The sequence below is a fragment of the Setaria viridis genome, chromosome 4, assembly GCF_005286985.2.
Source record: "Setaria viridis chromosome 4, Setaria_viridis_v4.0, whole genome shotgun sequence".
Taxonomy (NCBI): Eukaryota; Viridiplantae; Streptophyta; class Magnoliopsida; order Poales; family Poaceae; genus Setaria; species Setaria viridis.
This window is the reverse complement of record NC_048266.2, coordinates 2,766,359-2,785,260: the sequence shown is the minus strand read 5'-3', so window position 1 is coordinate 2,785,260 and position 18,902 is coordinate 2,766,359. Positions and strand designations below refer to the sequence as shown.

The 18,902-nt window shown below is 42.0% G+C and overlaps 1 long non-coding RNA gene across 1 annotated transcript; it reads right to left on the bottom strand.

The window, feature by feature from the left end:
• Positions 1 to 6,246: 6,246 nt before the first annotated feature.
• Positions 6,247 to 13,623, bottom strand: LOC117851974 (uncharacterized). Its single transcript, XR_004639689.2, has 2 exons — positions 13,433 to 13,623; positions 6,247 to 6,657 (listed from the first exon to the last, which is right to left on the bottom strand). It is a non-coding gene; the product is annotated as an uncharacterized lncRNA (long non-coding RNA).
• Between the last annotated feature and the right edge of the window lie 5,279 nt (positions 13,624 to 18,902).

Below are 18,902 nucleotides of genomic sequence, written 5' to 3'. Positions count from 1 at the left end.
CCATCCTTCCAACCTTGAGACTTCACCTTCGCGCTAGATCAACCCTCCAGCCTCGTATCTCCACCCTCAGTCCAAGATAGTTTTTTAACCTGGTGGCAGCTGGTTCATTAGGCTGCATCAAGAACTTATAACTTTACAAAGTCTCCCTCCAAGTTCCATCCTGAGTAAAGAGTAAAAAGGTAAATGCTCTTTATTGAGGACCGACTCCAAACACTCGAGGGTTAGCTCAGTTGGAGTTTAGTTATCAATTATCAGTTGCTAGCTTTGAGTCCCCCCAGTAACAAAAAAGATGCAAGGGTACGATTTTTACTACCAGAACAGTTCCTATAAGAACTTGCGATGTTAACTAAGTTTTGTTCCTTGGTCCAGAACTTGTGAGGTTTGAGACTTTTTAAACCACGAACAACGCTCGAGGGTGTTTAATGTTTTGGCAATCCCCAACAGTAGTCCCTCATGGGCGAGGCTCAACTCCGATGGACTGAACCCGTGACAAAGGATTGCTCTATAAAAAACATCACCCTCGAGCGTCGGAGCAGAGATGAGCCAACGGTGACATTTTATGCCTAATGTGTCAATTTTTTATTGGTTATTGCATCGACTTCGGTTCAAGGTTCGAGGCATCCGTTCGCACCCGTTAGCTTCCCTATAAAAGGCAGGGGGATGGGTCGCTCGAGGCTACCCTCGCATTTTGCTAAGAGATTGTGCGCTATTTTGCTTAGTGCTTTGAGATTCACGCTTCATCGGCTTTTTGGGTCGATCTTCATAGCTTCGAAGGTATTATTCTTATTCTTGTTCTTTTTTGCCTTTTGCTCTATTGGTTGCTGTTTTGATTTACTTTTATTTGTTCAGCTGGCTTGTAATATACAAATTGTAAGGTTGATGACTCCTTAGCAAAGAAAGTGAGACTGTGTGGTGATGCTCTCGAGGGACAGGAGGCTCACGAGGTTCTGATCATTTTGAGATTCCTTCCGATACTAACAGTGGGGAGGATCTTACAAACATCGATGTTGATCCTTTGAAGCTTATGGCTGGCAAGGATACTTTCAAACCAACTCTCCACTTTGGCTGCTCTTTGGTTTCACAAAATACTATTGAATTTTATGTCAGCAAAGACTATTTTCCCAAGGATGTTGCGAGGCCTCCTGGCGAGGAGCTTGTGCCAAAACCCAATATTGGCGAGGTTGTGGTCTTTAGGGATTTCTTTACCGTTGGTCTGCTGTTTCCCTATGATAAGATGTTGCCTTAGATTTTGCATAGATATGGTGCTAAGCTTCATCAAAATGGTAGTTTGTCGAGTTTCACCGGATACAACTACATATTTACGATCGAAACAAGCATACAACACCCGTACGAAGACAAGCCCAGAGATTACAACAATCTAGATAAAATAATACAAATTTCCCAAATTATTTATTACAAACTGAGTTAAAATCATAAAGTAGTTTCAGAGTTCAAATGCAGTAGAAATAAATGATAGTTCTAACATCAATACATGATATCATGGTGAAGCCATCCATGATATCACTCACCATGGTCCTCGCCCACCGAGGATGGGTCCCACTCAACCGTCCATCCTGGAGGGAGCTGGTACGGCCATGTCACACTAGCAACCACATCATCAACGTCATTACCTGAAAACAAAGCCACAAGCAAGGCTAAGTATACTAATACTCCGCAAGACTTACCCGTCAGGTGGTATCTAATCTACCGACTCCTAGACATGCAAGGCTTTTTGGCTGAGGGGTTTGTTTTTGCCAAGAGATCCTAAAGTGGATCCTTACTATCAAGTGTTAGCATCAAGTTCTAGTTGATTAACCATTCTAGGAAAGCACCTATTCTAAGCAAGCATGGTAGAACAAGCAATTTAATCAAGCATCAATGTTAGCCATCATTATTGTTCCTTTTCTTACTCAATGCAGCATAGTGATCAAGTAGTCCCAAACTGTGAGAAGCAGACGATTCGAATCGAATTTCTTAACCTTGCAAGGTGGACCTAAACACACAACATATGTGTACCACGATGGGTTCACATATATCAATGGTTCCCATCGATCCGCGGCGCTTGTCCAGATCCCACTCCCCTTGGATACAAGGCCCCACCGGTCCCCGGAACGACGCCGTTCCGTGGCCGCACTTATACCCACATGATGCATCAAAGGAACCCGGTTCCAGAGAGAGCGGGGGAAAGGTCCACACCGGTTCAATCAGGTACTAGGCTTACTGATTCCTCGTACTCTCAGCATGTGCTTAGTATGTTCAAACACTTGACCAGGCACACCGACACGTTTTGACCTTAGCAATTTTTCCTCTATACAGATGAGGCATCAACAATTTCAGAAACATAGTACCAAGCCCGGCCCGTCAACCTTATGATTCCAACATAAGTAAACAGGAAACTCCTATAGCTCGCGAGTGACAGGAAATCACTCGACTTTTACCGTGTTCCTATTTACCATAGCAACTACGCGACTTAACATGCTAGTATTTAACACATGGGTACTAGGAGCATGCAACTAAGGTTTCAATACAACTCCTATGAACTTAATGCACAAACATAAGTAAACGGATGGTGCATAAATTGGAAAATTAGGGTTGTTCTCCGGAGCTTGCCTTCTTGTCCTAGGTTAGCCTTGGGCTCTTCCGAATCTTGGTTCGGGTCTTGATTCACCTCGATCAGGAGGAGGGTGTCCTTCTTCAGGCTCCGGGACTAGCTTGTAAGTTCGTCAGTGAGGTTAGCTTCTACACGAGATGCATATGTATAAGATTTTGTTTATAATCTTGCATGACCTAGGTTTCATTTTGTTAATCAGTACAAAAGCATAGGGTGTATTTTTGGCTACATTCACCTAGACAAGTTTATAATCTTTTCTTTCATATTGGTCACATTCACCTAGACAAGTTTATAAACCTTTCTTTTTCTTTTGGCCACAGTCACCTAGACAAGTTTATAACATTTCTTTTTCTTCACAAAAGAAGGTTGGTTGGAAAGAAAACATAGCTTTTATTTTGATGGTGATTGTGTACACATATAACTTCCTTAGACATTTGTTAATGAAATGACAGTAGGGTGTGCTGCTTTGGTACTGTCGAGCCAACCTTCTAGGGACGAACATGCTACTGTTGAAGAGCATAAATAACCATTTGCTAGCCCACAATTTCTAGTAGTTATTATTATTAATAATTAAACTAGCTTTCAATCATGAATAAATATTTTAGGAAGCATCTGTTAATATATGAACATGAAATTTTTAAAGGAGCTTTCCCTCTACATAAATGATACACAAATTATGAGCATCAAGAATCTAATATTTTGCATTTTTATCTATTTTTCACTAATTATCATGTAAATAACAGTATTAAGAGAGCAATTACGCATTTGGATTTGAAACAGTATGAACAGCATGGATTCCACTAACACAATTTGCAAACCTGGAACATAGAAGTTACATGGAAGCTAACAAAATTGGTTTCACAATTTTTAGATCATCACATGATTTATAAGGTATTTAACAATTCTAGAATAAAATAAATTATAGCATTAGATATGCAATAGTAACATGCACATAAGCATTTTTGAAACAAACTAGATATCATCAGAAACTCAACAAAAACAAGTTTCACATTTTTATCATTTTTCTACAGTTTTCTACGTATTTTCCAAGTTTGCAGCCATTTAAATGCATTTAATTCAAACTTAACTTTTCCTTTTTACAGAACCCCCCTCAGACTTTTCAAATTCTAACAACTATGCCCCTGAGTATTTGTGGCGCGCGAGGGGCTGATCTACTGTGCGCATTTTGTCTCAAAATTTGAATTGCACAAGGAAAACTCCAAATACAAAAGTTTCAGACCAATTATAGACTGCAACTTTTATATAGGCCACTAGGTGAAAAGCTTGATGGATTTGGAGATAAAATTGTGAGAACTTTGGTGGAACGTCGGTAAAACTGATTTTCAATTTGATTTGAAATTTGATCGAACTTCAACCTAGTTTTTGAACACCTTTCACTCAAAATCAGAAAAAGTGCTAATTATGAAAGTTGCTCAATTTGAAGAGATCTACCACTTTTATATTGGCCAAAATTTGAGTTCTTATACAAAATTTGTTTTTATTTTCTGCCCAAGTGAGCACCATTAAAGGGGCTCAACACTTAGCAATTTGATTTGTCTTTGAGTTTAACACTTAGCAAATTTGGAGTTAGTTTTGATTTGTTTCTTAATCACTTTGATGATTTTTTGGTTTAGTCTCTTAATCACAAGGGACCCCCCTTAACAAGAATCTCATCCACAGATTTGGGTCATTAAAACTAGTGTGGTTGTGCGTGTACCTTTCTGTCCGAATAGGAAACCGCGAAAATTTTTGTTGAGAAATTCTTCGGTTTCCCATGTTGCCTCATCTTCGGTGAGATGGCTCCATTGTATCTTAAATATTTTTACCACTTGTCGCCTAGTCCTTCTTTCCTTGCGATCAAGAATCTTGATGGGAAACTCAACATAAGAAAGATACGGTTCTACCCATATTTCCTCTTGTTTGATAATATCGGTTGGAACTCGAACACATTTCTTAAGTTGAGAGACATGGAAGACATCATGGATAGCTGAGAGTTCAGGTGGAAGTTTCACTTGATAGGCCACGGGTCCACAAATTTCAGTGATTTCATATGGATCAATATATCGAGGAGCTAGTTTTCCCTTTACTCCAAACCTTTGCACACCTTTGGTTGGTGAAACCCAAAGGTACACATGGTCACCAACTTCGAATTGCAAGGGTTTCCTCCTCTTATCAAAATAGCTATTTTGTCTAGATTGGGTGGCTCTTTTGTTTCTTAATCACTTTGATGATTCTTTGATTTAGTCTCTTAATCACTAGGGATGTCACAAGAGCTTGTACTCGCTTTCCACCGAAGCCAAGCAGTGCTAGTTCTATTGGCTGTTGCATTGAGGATCAATTTTCATTTCTCTAAATGTGCTTGCGAAAATGATATCCGCTGAGCTTCTGTTATCAACTAGCACTTTTCTGATTTTCCATCCTGCAACGATAGCCTCAATCACCATCGCATCATTATGCGAGGCTGTTTTGAGTTTAAAGTCTTCTTCCGTGAAGGAGATGCGCATGTGTGCCCATTCTTACTTGGCTGGTGGCCTGTTAGGGATGATCAAATGGACTTGTCTAAAGTAATTTTGCCTTTGTCTTTTGTTCTCAAACTCTCGAGAGGATCCACCTCCTATTGACATGATTATGCCGTAGGTGGGCAAGGCGTTTGAATTGGTTTTTGGATTTTTGAGTTTTTGTGAGGATCCTCCCGATATTGTCATTATCATACTGTAGGTGGGTAGGGCTTTGGGTTGTTGTTTTCGGCATTGTTGGGCTTGGCCTTAGGTATTTGATTGGGTAGATTTGGTGGAGGTAGTAGTATCTCATGTAGAGGCTGGTAAGGTGCGAAGCTTGCAGTTTGCGAGGCTTGCTGACTTTGAGGTTGATACTATGGTGAAGGTTTCCACATCATGGTGGGTTGGAAGTTGAAGGAAGGATTAGCAAAGGAGTTTGCGAGGTTAGTATTTGGGTTTGTTTGTGGATAAGCTTGGAAATATGGCTATTGTAGCAAAAAAGAGGTATGGTGGATGGTTTTTGGTGTTGCGGGTACTCTTTTTACTTCAGCTATTCTTTCGAAGGTCTTTTTTGTTTCTGGGAAAAACTCAGCCGCATGATCTAGTTGCTTGCCATGAAATGTGCAATAAAACATTCGAGGTTGATTGTTTTGATTGTGTTGCCTTGGAGGTCCTCTGCCTCGTCCTCTCCCTCTTCCAGAATGACCGTTTGTTTGCCCGGTGCCATAGTTTGTTTGTTTGTTTGTTGTTGTTGGGGTTTTCTATTATGACTTTGCTATTATGAGGATTGAGCATCATAGTTTGTTTGTTTGTTGTTGTTGGGGTTGTCTATTATGACTTTGCTATTATGAGGATTGAGCACCCTCATCTGGTAGCACGTGTTGAGCTGGGTATGGCTGCTGCTGGTCATGTTTGGTTTGTTGTCTCTGCCTCGGCTCCTTTTTCTCACTTCTTGTTCATAAGTTGGCCTCAACTGTCTTTAACCCCTCTAAGGTGTCTGTGTCGTTTTGATCGATAGGGACAAGCCCTCTCTCTTTCTATCTTTCACCCTCGGTGGTTTCATGCGATGTGATCTTCTTCTTCTTTGGTTGTGGCATCTTGGGTTGTTTTATGGCTGAGAACATGGTGGGTGCCCTATTGGTCTCAAAGGAATTTGATACCGAATATATTTGTGAATAAAAGAGAATAATGCTTGAAAAATAGAAAAATGATGGGTCTCCCTTAACAACAAGGTAGGGCTCCCCTTCTATAGTGACCCATGAGCCACTTTACATTTCGAAAATGTCCTTCCTGAACCACAACATTCCTAGGATATACCGTACATAAAGGTCATTGGGGGTAATGTGTACAAATTGAATTCCTCCACGTGGTCATGTTTCTCACCCCTCCATCCTTCCAACCATGATACTTCACCTTCGTCCCAGATCGACCCTCCAGCCTCGTGTCTCCACCCTCGTTCCGAGATAGTTGTTCAACCTCGTGGCACCTGGTTCATTAGGCTGCACCGAGAAGTTATAACTTTGCAAAGTCTCCCTCTATGTTCCGTTCCTGAGTAAAGAGTAAAAAGGTAAAAGCTCGGTGTTTGGGACTGACTCCAAACACTCGAGGGTTAGCTCAGTTGGAGTTCAGTCATCAGTTATCAGTTGCCAGCATCGAGTCCCTCCAAAAACAAAAAAGATGCGAGGGTATGAGTTTTACTACCAGAATAGTTCCTATAGGAACTGGCGAGGTTAACTAAGTTTTGTTCCTTGGTCTAGAACTTGCGAGGTTAAAGAGTTTTTACCTAGGAACGGCGCTTGAGGGTGTTTAGTGTTTTGGCGATTCCCAACAAAAATAACTATAGCTACCACTGCAAGTGGGAATGGACCTTTCGCCCACGGCCTCAGTACCGGTACTAATGTTAGCATTAGTGCCAAGCCGAACAGATAGTCCTTGAGGGAGTGCCCGTGAGGCTCTTTAGTACCGGTTGGGAGCACCAACCAGTACTAATGTGGACCCTTCAGTACCTGTTGGGGGCTTCCTCCTATAAATCCCCTCCTTCTTTCTCCTGCCTAAGGCATTTCCTCTAGCTCGAGCTTCACCCTATCCGTGGCGAAATAGGGGGAGGTGCTGCCGGATTTTTGACCATTTTTGGGGATTTCACTCATTCAAGTATTCTAAAGGTTAGAAACTTCCTCCTCCCTTGATACATGGTTAGTATAGTAAGTTTTATGCTTTAGAGCTAGAGTAATTTGTGATTTTTAGAATAAGGTACAATGGAGAAAATTTTCATTTATATGAATGTGTTATTTAGAGCTCATATTTGTTTTTTAAATATATACACCATTTTGTATAGGAAATTGTAGAAAATCATGTTAATGTAGAAAAAAATTCTTGAAGTAGCTAGAATTTATATAAAATCATGTTAATTCATAGAAATGTATAAAAATAAGTGAAAATTACATCATGTTAATTTAGCAATTATGTACTAGTCCAGTACTCCTCTCCGATCCGACCTACAAATACACACCACCCTAGTACCCGCTCCAAGCCACAAGCTTTTGCATCTCCAAGATCTTAACCCTCCAACACTTCCCCCACAAAGCTCTATCCCCCAGCTCTCTAAGGCCTGCAGTAGCCCAGTTCGAATGTATCGTTTCATCTTTCTCTCATGTATCATTTCTTCTTCCTGATTCATAATTGAACTTGAACACTAACTTCTTCTTAGCAGGTAGCTAATTCCTATATTGTAGAAATAAAAAAAAAGAACTAACATGATCTTGAGCCCCTGGTAGTGGTAGAAGGAGTCGACGCGCAGCTCGCGCACCATCGCGGCTGCATCAATCAGGATCGAGGGCATGTGGGGAATTGGAATTGGAGCTAGGAGCGGAGGGATTGAGAAACGGGGATCTGGGTTGGGGTGCGGAGCGGCGGGAGGGAGAGGGGTTTGGAATTTGGATTTGGGCGTAGGTGTATAATGTTGTTTGGGTCTGAAATTTAAACTTTTATATTTCGATCTAAACTTTCAGCAACATTTCAGTTTAGTGCTAATTGTTTCATGTTTTTTATGTTTCATTTATAATTTTATGGATGATCAGAATATCTTTGGTTCGATAATATTTTGTAGATGAATTGGCAATGGATGTCAACGTAGACAAACATTCCATGGAGTACATTAATGGTTTGCGTGGTTTTCTCGATCAGGCAAAATTCAACAAACTGCCGTCCAGTTTCATTTGTTGGCAATGCAAAAATTGCAAAAAAGAGAAGGATTACTTATCCAGAAAGACTATTCACGCCCACATATACAGTTCTGGATTCATGCCTAGCTATTTTGTTTGGACCAAGCACGGGGAAGGAGGAGTTATGATGGATGATGATGAATAAGAAGAAGAAGACAACATTCCTGATTGGATTCAAGAAGGTGCCTTTGCAGATGCTCCAATGGGTGAAGCTGAAGAAGAGATGGGCGAGGCAGAAGGTCCTATCGATGATCTATTTCAGATGTTGCGAGATGCAAAGGAAGACTGCGAGAATGTGAAGGAGTCAAAAAAGTTCGACCATATGTTAGATGATTATAAGAAATTGTTGTACTTAGATTGCAAATAGGGGCACAAAAAGTTAGGTACCACACTAGAAATGCTGCAATGGAAGGCAAAAAATGGAGTTTCTGACAAGGATTTTGACGAGTTAATGAAAATCATAAAGAACATGCTTCCTGAGGGGAACGAATTGCCGTCCTCAACGTACAAAGAAAAAAAGGTTGTTTGACCTCTGGGTTTGGAGGTACAAAAGATACATGCATATCCTAATGATTGTATCCTCTATCGCGGTGAGGAATACGAGAAATTGGAGGCTTGTCTTGTGTGCGAAGCCCTATGTTATAAGATCAGGCAAGATGACCCCGGTGATGTTGAATGGCAGGCCATCAAGAAGAAAGTTTCTATGAAGGTAATGTGGTATTTCCCTGTAGTACTACAGTTGAAGCGTTTATTCAGAAACAAGGCACATGCAAATGTTGATGCGTTGGCACAAAGAAGAATGTAAGCAAGATGAAATGATCAGACACCCCGCTGATGGGTCCTAGTGGAGAACAGTTGGTAGAGAATTTCCCAAGTTTGAAAAGGATGCAAGGAACATACGGTTTGGTTTAAGTAGAGATGGATTCAATTCTTTCAGAAAGTTCAGCAGTGGTCATAGCACTTGGCCTGTGACCTTATGTATGTTTAACCTTCCGCCCTGGATGTGCATGAAGCAGAAGTTCATTATGAAGCCAATAATTATCCAAGGCCCAAAACAACCAGGCAACGACATTGATGTTTACCTAAAACCGTTGGTTGAGAACTTCTACTGTTATGGAAGGAAGAAGGTACGTGTGTGGGATGAGGACAAAAAGGAGACATTTAAGCTATGAGTATTGTTGTTCATAACCATCAATGATTGGCCGGCGCTTGGTAATCTATCCGGACAGTCAAACAAGGGATTCCGAGCCTGCATGCACTATTTAGATGATACATGCAGCATGTATTTGAAACATTGTAGGAAGGTCGTGTATACAAGCCATCATCAATTTCTTCCTGCTAAACACCTGTTAAGAAAGGAAGGAAAGCATTTTGAAGGGGAGGAAGAAAAACATACTAAGCCCGTTCACCATAATGGTAAATGTGTATTTTCTATGATAAAGGATGTGAGGATTGTCTTTGGCAAGGGCTCTGGTAGCCAACCTATTCCAAACAACGAGGATAGACATGCACCCCTGTGGAAGAATAAGTCTATATTTTGGGAGCTACCTTATTGGGAAGTCCTTCAGATCCGTAATGCAATTGATGTGATGCACCTGATGAAAAATCTTTGCGTGAACGTGCTTGGCTTTCTAGGTATATATGGAAAGGCAAAGGATACAATTGAAGCACATCAGGACCTGAAATGTATGAAACAACGAGATAGCCTACATTCAGAAAAGAGAGATGATGGACATTACTGGCATCCTGTCAGTTACACTCTCAGCAAGGAAGAGAAGGAAAGCATGTTTGAGTGCTTGAATAGTATCAAGGTCCCATCAGGCTACTCCTCGAATATATAGGCAATAAAAAATTTTAAACAAAAGAAATTCACAAATCTAAAGGCACATGACTGCCATCTCCTGATGACACAATTGTTGCTTGTTGCGGTGAGGGGTATTCTACCAGAGAATGTGAGAATGACAATCGTGATGCTATGTGCATTCCTCAACATGATTTCTTAGAAGTTAATCCACCCAAACAATCTACTAAAGCTACAGAATGACATGGTGCAATGCCTGGTCAGCTTTGAGATGGTCTTTCCACCTTCCTTTTTTAATATCATGATCCACCTTCTAGTCCACCTTGTTGAAGAGATTTTTGTTCTCGGTCCTCTATTTCTACACAATATGTCCCTTTCAAGAGGTTTATGGCAATTCTGAAGAAGTATGTTTGTAACTGTGCCCATCCAGAAGGAAGCATTGCAAAGGGATATGGAATAGAGGAGGTCATTGAGTTTTGTGTTGACTTTATTGATGACCTGAGATCGATCAGAGTCCCTGTATCGCACCATGAGGGGAGATTGAAGGGAAAGGGCACACTAGGGAGGAAAGCTTGGATGGACATCGATGAGAGTACATTTCGTAAAGCACATTTAACGGTCCTACAATAATCATCCCTGGTCGCTCCATATATGGAGGACCACAAGCCAGTGAACAAGCAGCTGATGCAGCATCAGGACCGCATGTCGACGTAAGCCCCACTCAACGTCAAAGAAATGTCGCTTCCACGGAAGCCCCAGCTTGAGGATCTTCTGACATACTTGAGGACAACCAATGCCACCCCATGGACGACATCACTGGGAGAGTGAGCTTGTTACTCCCATGAAAAACAAGCTCATTGTGGTGGCTTATGGTGTGGTTGAGCAACCGACGCAAGGCCAAACACTTCAGGACGTGGAGATTCTAGCTCGCGGTTACACCAAAGTTATGGTGGACTGAGTGGTCGACAGTTGGGATGACCAGGAACTGGAGATCCCTAGAGATGATAGGAGAAAGAATCAAGAAGAAGCCATCCATGGTTGGATTCTGTGACCCAAGTGCTACATAAGGATTACACACCTGAATCCTCTAACCTTGGGATCATCTCATCAATGCTCAAGGGCCATATCACCTACGCCATCTGCTAGGGCATCCTCTCCACTACCAAACAGGGATCCTAGCATGAGTCCACTACCAGACAGGGATCCAAGCATGAGTTCACCTCCACCTCCTATGAGCATGGCTACACGGTGAAAGACGCCTTCAGTTCTACCTACTGCGGCTACGAAGAAGCAAAAAAAGTAGAAGGAGAAGAACCTAGCGCCCAAGAAGCCATATGATATGATAGATGAGGAACTCTGAGTAGCAGTGGATGCTGAAAAAAAGCTTTCTACGCAAGTTGTGTGGAGCGAAGGAAATAGAAGAAGGAGCCACCACTTGATAAGGGTAAACTTTGGGCTTTCATCAGAAGCATGGAGGCAGAGCAAAGGAAATAGCTAGAGAAACCACCTCTATCTGACTATGACAGATAGATAACAAAGGCTTCTAAGAAGAGGAAGAAAAGTGGGTCAACTATTCCTCAACTCGGAAGCCCAATCCAACCAATCAGTTGCCCCGCTCCAGGTGCTTTTTGAGTTTGATAGGAACATGCTGCAATTCGCTAAAGATACAAATCTGACCGCAACTCAACTTCGAGGGGAGGATCATATTGCAAAGCACCCTAGGGCTGCTAAATGGAAATATGAGTATGAGAAACCGCTTGTGTGGCAGCAGTTGGTGGATCGTCTCCCAATGAAGATATACAAGTTGCACCAATGGTACATGCAGGCTTCAGCTTAGGGTTTTGCCATGCTCGAAGTTCAGATTGGTGATCAACATTTTTTTCCATAGGGAAGACATCATAAATGTGCTGCTGGAGGAATTGTATTTCTTGTTCAATTAAAACACACTTAACAAGTCACTCATCAGTTGTTGGGTTTTGTAAGTCTTTAATATCCTATAACTTCAAAATCCCCACTCTAGTCATTGTGCGATGACTTAACTCCTATTCAATTTTGTATCATGCAGGATGGTGATTCAAACTTGTGGGAGGAAAGGATACTATCAAGTAGGCTTCATGGACCCCGATGTTGTAAACGAGTCAACTCTAGGAGATAAACAAAATCGGAGCTTGAATAATATATATAAGTTACTCGACATGCAACATTACAAGAAGTACATAATACTACCGTACAACTTCAAGTAAGCATGTCTCCCATCTCTTTCTTTTTCGAACTAGCAGTTAAACATAAGACTGACTAGCTTTAATTTGGCTGCACAGTTTCCATTGGATACTCATTGTTGTCGTACCTGATATGAGCTTACTATATGTATTCGAATCTTTGAGGAAACGAAAACAAGAATACAATGACATCATAGACGCCATGAACAAAGCATGGGCTCGATTCTGTCGAAATCACGTGGGTGAATGGGAGGAACTTTATTCGAAGACTGATTTTCCGGTATGTGTTGAATTTTCACATCTCGTGACACTTCCTTTAACACAAAAAATATTTCATAACTTTTTTTCATATATATAGTGTTGGAGACATGAGCTTTTTTCAATATATATAGTGTTGGAGACATGAGCCGGGTACTAATTTATGCGGATACTTCGTATGTGAGTTCATCCACAGCTTTGTAGGTCCGCCGCGTATGACCGACCACGACTTAACCGTACATATACAAAATTCTTAACAATAAATTAGTTCTACTTAGAAAATCAATTCATGTGTATATACTTCAAAAATCAATTCATGTGTATATACTTAGAAAAAATAGATTAAGTATTTCAATTTATTTGCTTATATTTCAATTAGATTAAGTATTTCAATTTATTTGCTTATAGTTCAATTTATTTGTATATACACAAATGATGTACATGAAGGAAATAGTTCTCGACACGAACTGCATCAGGGAAGTTCAAGAACAACTCTGTGGATTTCTTTTGGATGAGCTCATAAATCCAGTGGGGGAGTTTCATAATGATGAATCAAATCTACATCACCGTCATGACTTGGGTTCAGAATAGTAGATACGAAATATTGAACTTGGAAAGTTGAGGCAATGTAATATTATTCATATATGTGTATGCACAATATGTCTATATATAATAGTATCTCAAATGTAATATTAAAGATAAATAGAACATTATATATATTAGCATATTAGAACTAGTACATGTAAAGGAAATAAATACGAGATACGAATATAGACTAAAGAAATAGAAAAGAAAATGAGAAAAGAAAAGAAAAAAAATAGTACCGGTTAGGCCGCCCCTCCGCGCGGCATGGCAGGCCCTTTAGTACCGGTTGGTCTCTCCAACCGGTGCTAAAGGGTGGTTATTTCAACCAGTACTAAAAGCCCCTTAGTACTGAATTATCAGTACCGGTTGCACAACCAGTACTAAAGGAGTTTCGGTAGCGTGTGGTGCATACATTGCAGCATTATGCTACGCTTTTATAACCTATTCGTGCTCTTCTTGGAAGCATCAGGTACACGCTTTCCACTTTACATTTGTGTTCCAGAAACCTATGCGAAATTCCATAGTCCGTAGACCGGCCGTTTACTCTGGACATCTCAGTATTTGTTTGCTACCTAACGCCCATCACAACAGGCCGGGCATAAGAAGATGATGATATTATTTGTCATTTTTGTGGTAGCAAGCATAGGAGTAGACACTGCTACCGTGTGAGAAGATTAAAAGAACGTCTCCATACAAGCAACTTACAGATGGCGATGCTTCACTGGAGTCAGTCAAGAGACATACACGAAGCAAGAGGGCGGCAAGAGTACAAAGTTCTCGAAAGATACTTCGATGGCTGGATCTGAGTTGGTTACAGCTAGTGTACAGGATACAGGAAAACAAGGCCGAGAAAATTTGAGTCGCATTTTCACACCTATGACACGGGAGTATCTTCTCTGTGCCCGTTTACGTTTAGGGGTTGTTTGGGAGATAGGGACTAAACTTTAACCTCTGTTACATTGGATGTTTGGACACTAATTAGGAGTACTAAACATAGAATAATTATAAAACTAATTGCACAACCCCTAGGCTAAATCGCGAGACGAATCTATTAAGCCTAATTAGTCCATGAGTCAAATCATGGACTAATTAGGCTTAATAGATTCGTCTCGCGATTTAGCCTAGGGGTTCTCCTATTAGTTTTATAATTAACTCATGTTTAGTCCTCCAAATTAGCATCCGAACATCCGATGTGACAGGGCTAAAGTTCCTGGTATCCAAATGAGGTCTTACTTGTAGCCTTGCATGAGGTATCTGTCTTGGATTTCCGCACAGACTTGATACACGAGTACAGAAGAGACCTTTCATTCAACGTTTTTAGTCCCGGTTGTCTTTGGACCCGAGACTAAAGGGCCTTTAGTCCTGAGTCAAAAGGCCATTACCGATGGCCACCGACGCGGGAGCTTTAGTCCCTGTTAGTAATATCAATCGGGACTAAATACCCCATTTAGTCTCGGTTGTACCGGTTAGTGGGGGCATAAAAATTTAGTGGGGCGTTTTGTCCCGGTTGGAAACACCAACTGGGACTAAACGGGGGGTAGTCCAGTTGGTGTTTTCTACCAGGACTAAAAGGTCCCTTTCCATGCGGCCCCCTCTCTCTCTCCACCTTATCTTCTCCTCCTCTCCCTTTCTCCCTTATCTTCTTCCTCATCCTCTATCCTCTTCTCCCATTCTTCTAGGCGAGCGCGTGGGCGGGTGGCGTTGGGCCGGCACGGGCGCGGGCGGGCGGGCGGCACCTTTTTTATTTTTTTTAAACTTTTTAGTCCCGGTTGGTAGTACCAATTGGGATTAAAGGGGATCTTTAGGGGGACCTTTAATTCTGAATATTTAGTCCTAGTTGATTTTTCGAGAGCTATGAGGTTTACCAACCGGGACTAAAGGTGAGTTTTCCACCAGTGATAGTATCTACCTGATGGCATTCATAAGGCTAGTCTCAGTGCATAATTTTATTACAATCAAGACTTAGAACTTGGTAACCGAGCCTTTATGAGTATCATGGGGATGAAACTCTTTTCTGATCTGATAACACTCCCTCTCCTCTCTCCACGTAATGACCTGGCAAGTCATCAAAATTGTAGATGTGGTATAGAATATAATACTCATAAAACTCTTATGAAACCCTCATAAAACTGGCCTAAGGTTGGCAAAGCGAGGTCTGCTCTCGACTAATTCTTTGAATAGGCAACCCTCACTGAAAACCATTACTGCGTACAGGGCTATCACTGCCGGTTTAAAAAGAACCGCAATGAAGCCTAACACCCTGGTTCTGGAGCCTAACGGCGAAAAATGATAGTCAACAGAGAACCCAGCAGCAGAAACATAAATCACTCGGACTCCAAATTGGGTGATCAAAGTATCCATTTTGATCATCTTGACGAGCACTTTAACATGGTGATGTCCAATTGAGAATTTGACAATGTTACAAATGGTACCATCTTATGTCTATGGTGCACGTCCTTGCATATGCTCCATCTAATATTATTTCTTGCATTTTTCGAGCATAATCCTGCAAAACATCCCAAACCACCAAAACTTGTGGAACTCGTTAGTTTAAATAAATATTTATATCCTAACTACATTAAATTCCATCATCATTTGCAATGGTTGGCAGTCCGAATGGTGTATAATGGCCGTCACACCCCGACATTTAGATCTTTGCTCGTCCTGTTTAAGAGTGGAATCAAGAACACCGGGCCAAACTAGAACTAAGGTGTGTTTTGATGCACAACTTCTCAAAATAAATGGCTAGGATAAACATGATTCCGAAACATTACTCATACATGTGGTGTTTGAAGTGGCTATGATGCTTGCCTTGGGCGGTTGAAAGACGGAACAACTCAAACGAAGATATGACATCCCTCTCTATCAAGCATGCTTGCCTAGGCATGCTTGAGAAAGAGTTGCTCAAGGCAGAGGAAGATACGACGGTAGGGTACATGCTATCAAGCTGGACAACGCCAACCCATTGGTTCAGGTTAGCCTCCATCTATGGAGCTAGAGTCGTAGAGTTGGTATAGACAGTGAACTCGATGGAGCGCATCTGCTTAAAGATGTCGTGGAGCACATCACGAGTGAAGCGCTTGAAGAACAAGACGTGAAGTTAGCAGCGACTAATTAATGCAGTAGTGCAGTATATGCTTGAGCTCAAGGACTCCAGGACCACACATACGTAGAAGTGCAATATGCCCTAGGCTGTAATATTCAAAAAAATATTAACTTGAGAGAAATTTCCAAAAATTTAAAACTTTTCTTTGAATTGTGATGTCGAAGGTTCCAGCTGGGATGGCGTTGAGCTACCGGCCGTTGATCATTATGCCGGTGAGCTTGATAAAGTAAAGGTTAGGGTATGCCTCGTTGATGAGAAGGGGAGTTGAGTGGTTGTTCTCCGTCTGCGGAACGGCGTCATTGCCGAACTGCAAGAGGTTGTCACTCTCGGATCCATCCGAAACCAAAAGGTAGGAGAACCAGGAGAGATGGAGCTAGGACACCTGGGATAGGTTTCCCCTACTGAAGCCCAGGATGCCGAAGGCGCCAAAGAAATCACCGTAGCTCGCCTCGCTACAACCGAACACCACGTCGGGGACCTGAGTCTGACCAAACGTGAACGTGTCCTTGCCGAGGTAGCCGGTCGTGTTGGTGTAGTCATCGCATTGCATAAGGTATGTGCAGTTCGCTGCGGGGTCAGGGCCACATTGCTGCTTGATCACGCTCTGGCACATCTGGCTGGTGCAGGGAACCTTGGCGAAGTTGTCCGACGTACTTGGCTCGAATGTGATCGGCGGAGGTGGCAAGCAGTTTGGCTGTTGCACATTCATGACTCGGAGAAAGAACAGATGGGACGACGAGTGGCTTAGCTATTGGTTTTACATCAAGATAGATATGTCCGAGGCTTCTAGTTATGGTCAGCCATTCTACCCTTTCTTCAGCTTAATGTATCCTTTCAACATTACAACTGCTCCAACTTTCTTGAAAACAAAGGCTTTCCGGGTTTGCGAGGATGCCTTTGTTCTTGCTTATTCGTCTGTTGCCAGGCGAGACTTAGTTGAAGAATTCTTGGCTGCGGACATCTGGCCCCTTTCTCGCGGAAATATGCCAAAGGAAGTTGTGATGAAGACAGTGCCATCGTACCCTAGACCGGTTCCATTTCCTCTTTTTGGATTGAGGTTAACGGGGGGAGTTAATGCTTGTTTTTTTTGTTGACGAGGTTGAGAGGTGAGCTGTGGATATCTTGGGGCCTTGCCACAAGAGTGAGTTTTTATTTGCTCACGTTTGATACTCACGGTCTCCAAGTGAACTGTGTGCTGTCCAAGATGGGCATAGAGGTTGAACCTTGCACCAAACCTCACAACCCCTCTAAGAGGATGCGCAAGGTAGGTGCGACTGGTTCTGTTAAAATTGGTGGGAATAGGGGAAGGGGAAGAAGAAGAAGAAAGTTGAGGACTTGGCTTCTTTGCCAGTGGTCAAGATTAGCAAGAAATCCAAGGCCTCTGGCCTCGAGGCTCTTAAAAAGAAAAGCTTGCTTGGTCAGGGCTCTTCTGCCGATCAGCAATTGAGCTTTTCCGACAAAAAGCTCGAGGTTGTCCAGAGCCCTGCGCTGACAATGCGCGAGCCTCAGGTTAGGCCGGATGCCATGATGTCAAAGCTCGAAGCTTACGTGGCTTTAGCTAGGCTAAAATTGAAAAAAGCTAGCAAGAAGACTGGAGTAAGAATTGTCTTTGGCTTCATCTCTGCAGTTCAAGGCCGAGAGAAAGTCTCCTCGAGAAGAGCTGCACCCCGAGGCTGTTGTTACTGCTAAGAGTGTTAAACCTGACCCGGTGCCTGCTAAGCTAGGTAAAAATATCATCAAATTTTCTCCTAAATTAAGCTTTGTAGATTCCAACGGTGCCTCTATTAATTTTTTTATGGAACTGCAAAATACTGTTGGTGCAGCTGGAGACCCATACAGCGAGCCCTCGAAGCTTCTAAGAGTGGATCATGTAACCGAGGGCTTCGCTCCACCTCAATGTGTGCTCGACTACAACAAGGCTTTTGGCACGGATATTAAGGAAAGATTATTGTCTGTTCATACGCCCGGGTCAGGTGAGGATGATGATCCTTTCAATCCGCCGCTTCTATGGAGATCGAGGGACTCACTTTGGATTGTAGGTGAGACGGCGAGGGTAGCTTTAGGGGTGGCTAAAACTGATATTTCTTTCAAGGTTCCTGAGAAGGGGGATTTTGCAAAGGAAAATGAGAAAAGTCCTGAGGTTCCTGCGAGGGTTAAGTCTTTTCCTGAGGGTTAGTATTTTGATGATGTCTCTTGTTTTGTTTGATTCTTGTTTATTTGTTTGCTTATATGATGTTCATTGTTTTGAACGAGTACGAGAAGTCTTTGCAGTGCTACAACCCTGATCATCTGGTAATAATAACAGCTACCCTCGGGTATAAGGTATTGCTTTTGCGACTACTGAGGTTTTGGTGGTTTAGCAATGTGGTTTTTTTCTCAATTTTTTACTTGTTTTTCATCGTTTCTCTTTTTAGGTTGTGATTGCTGGCAAGGTTGCTATTGACAGGCTTTAGGAGAAGGAGAAGGCCGCACTTAGCTGCAGCACCAAGATTGTTGAACTCGAGTCTGAGATTGTGAGGTTAAAGGAGAACACGGCTTTAAATGATCTCAAGACCTCACTTTCTGAGGAAAACATAGATTTGAAGAAGAAAAAAGAATTGCTT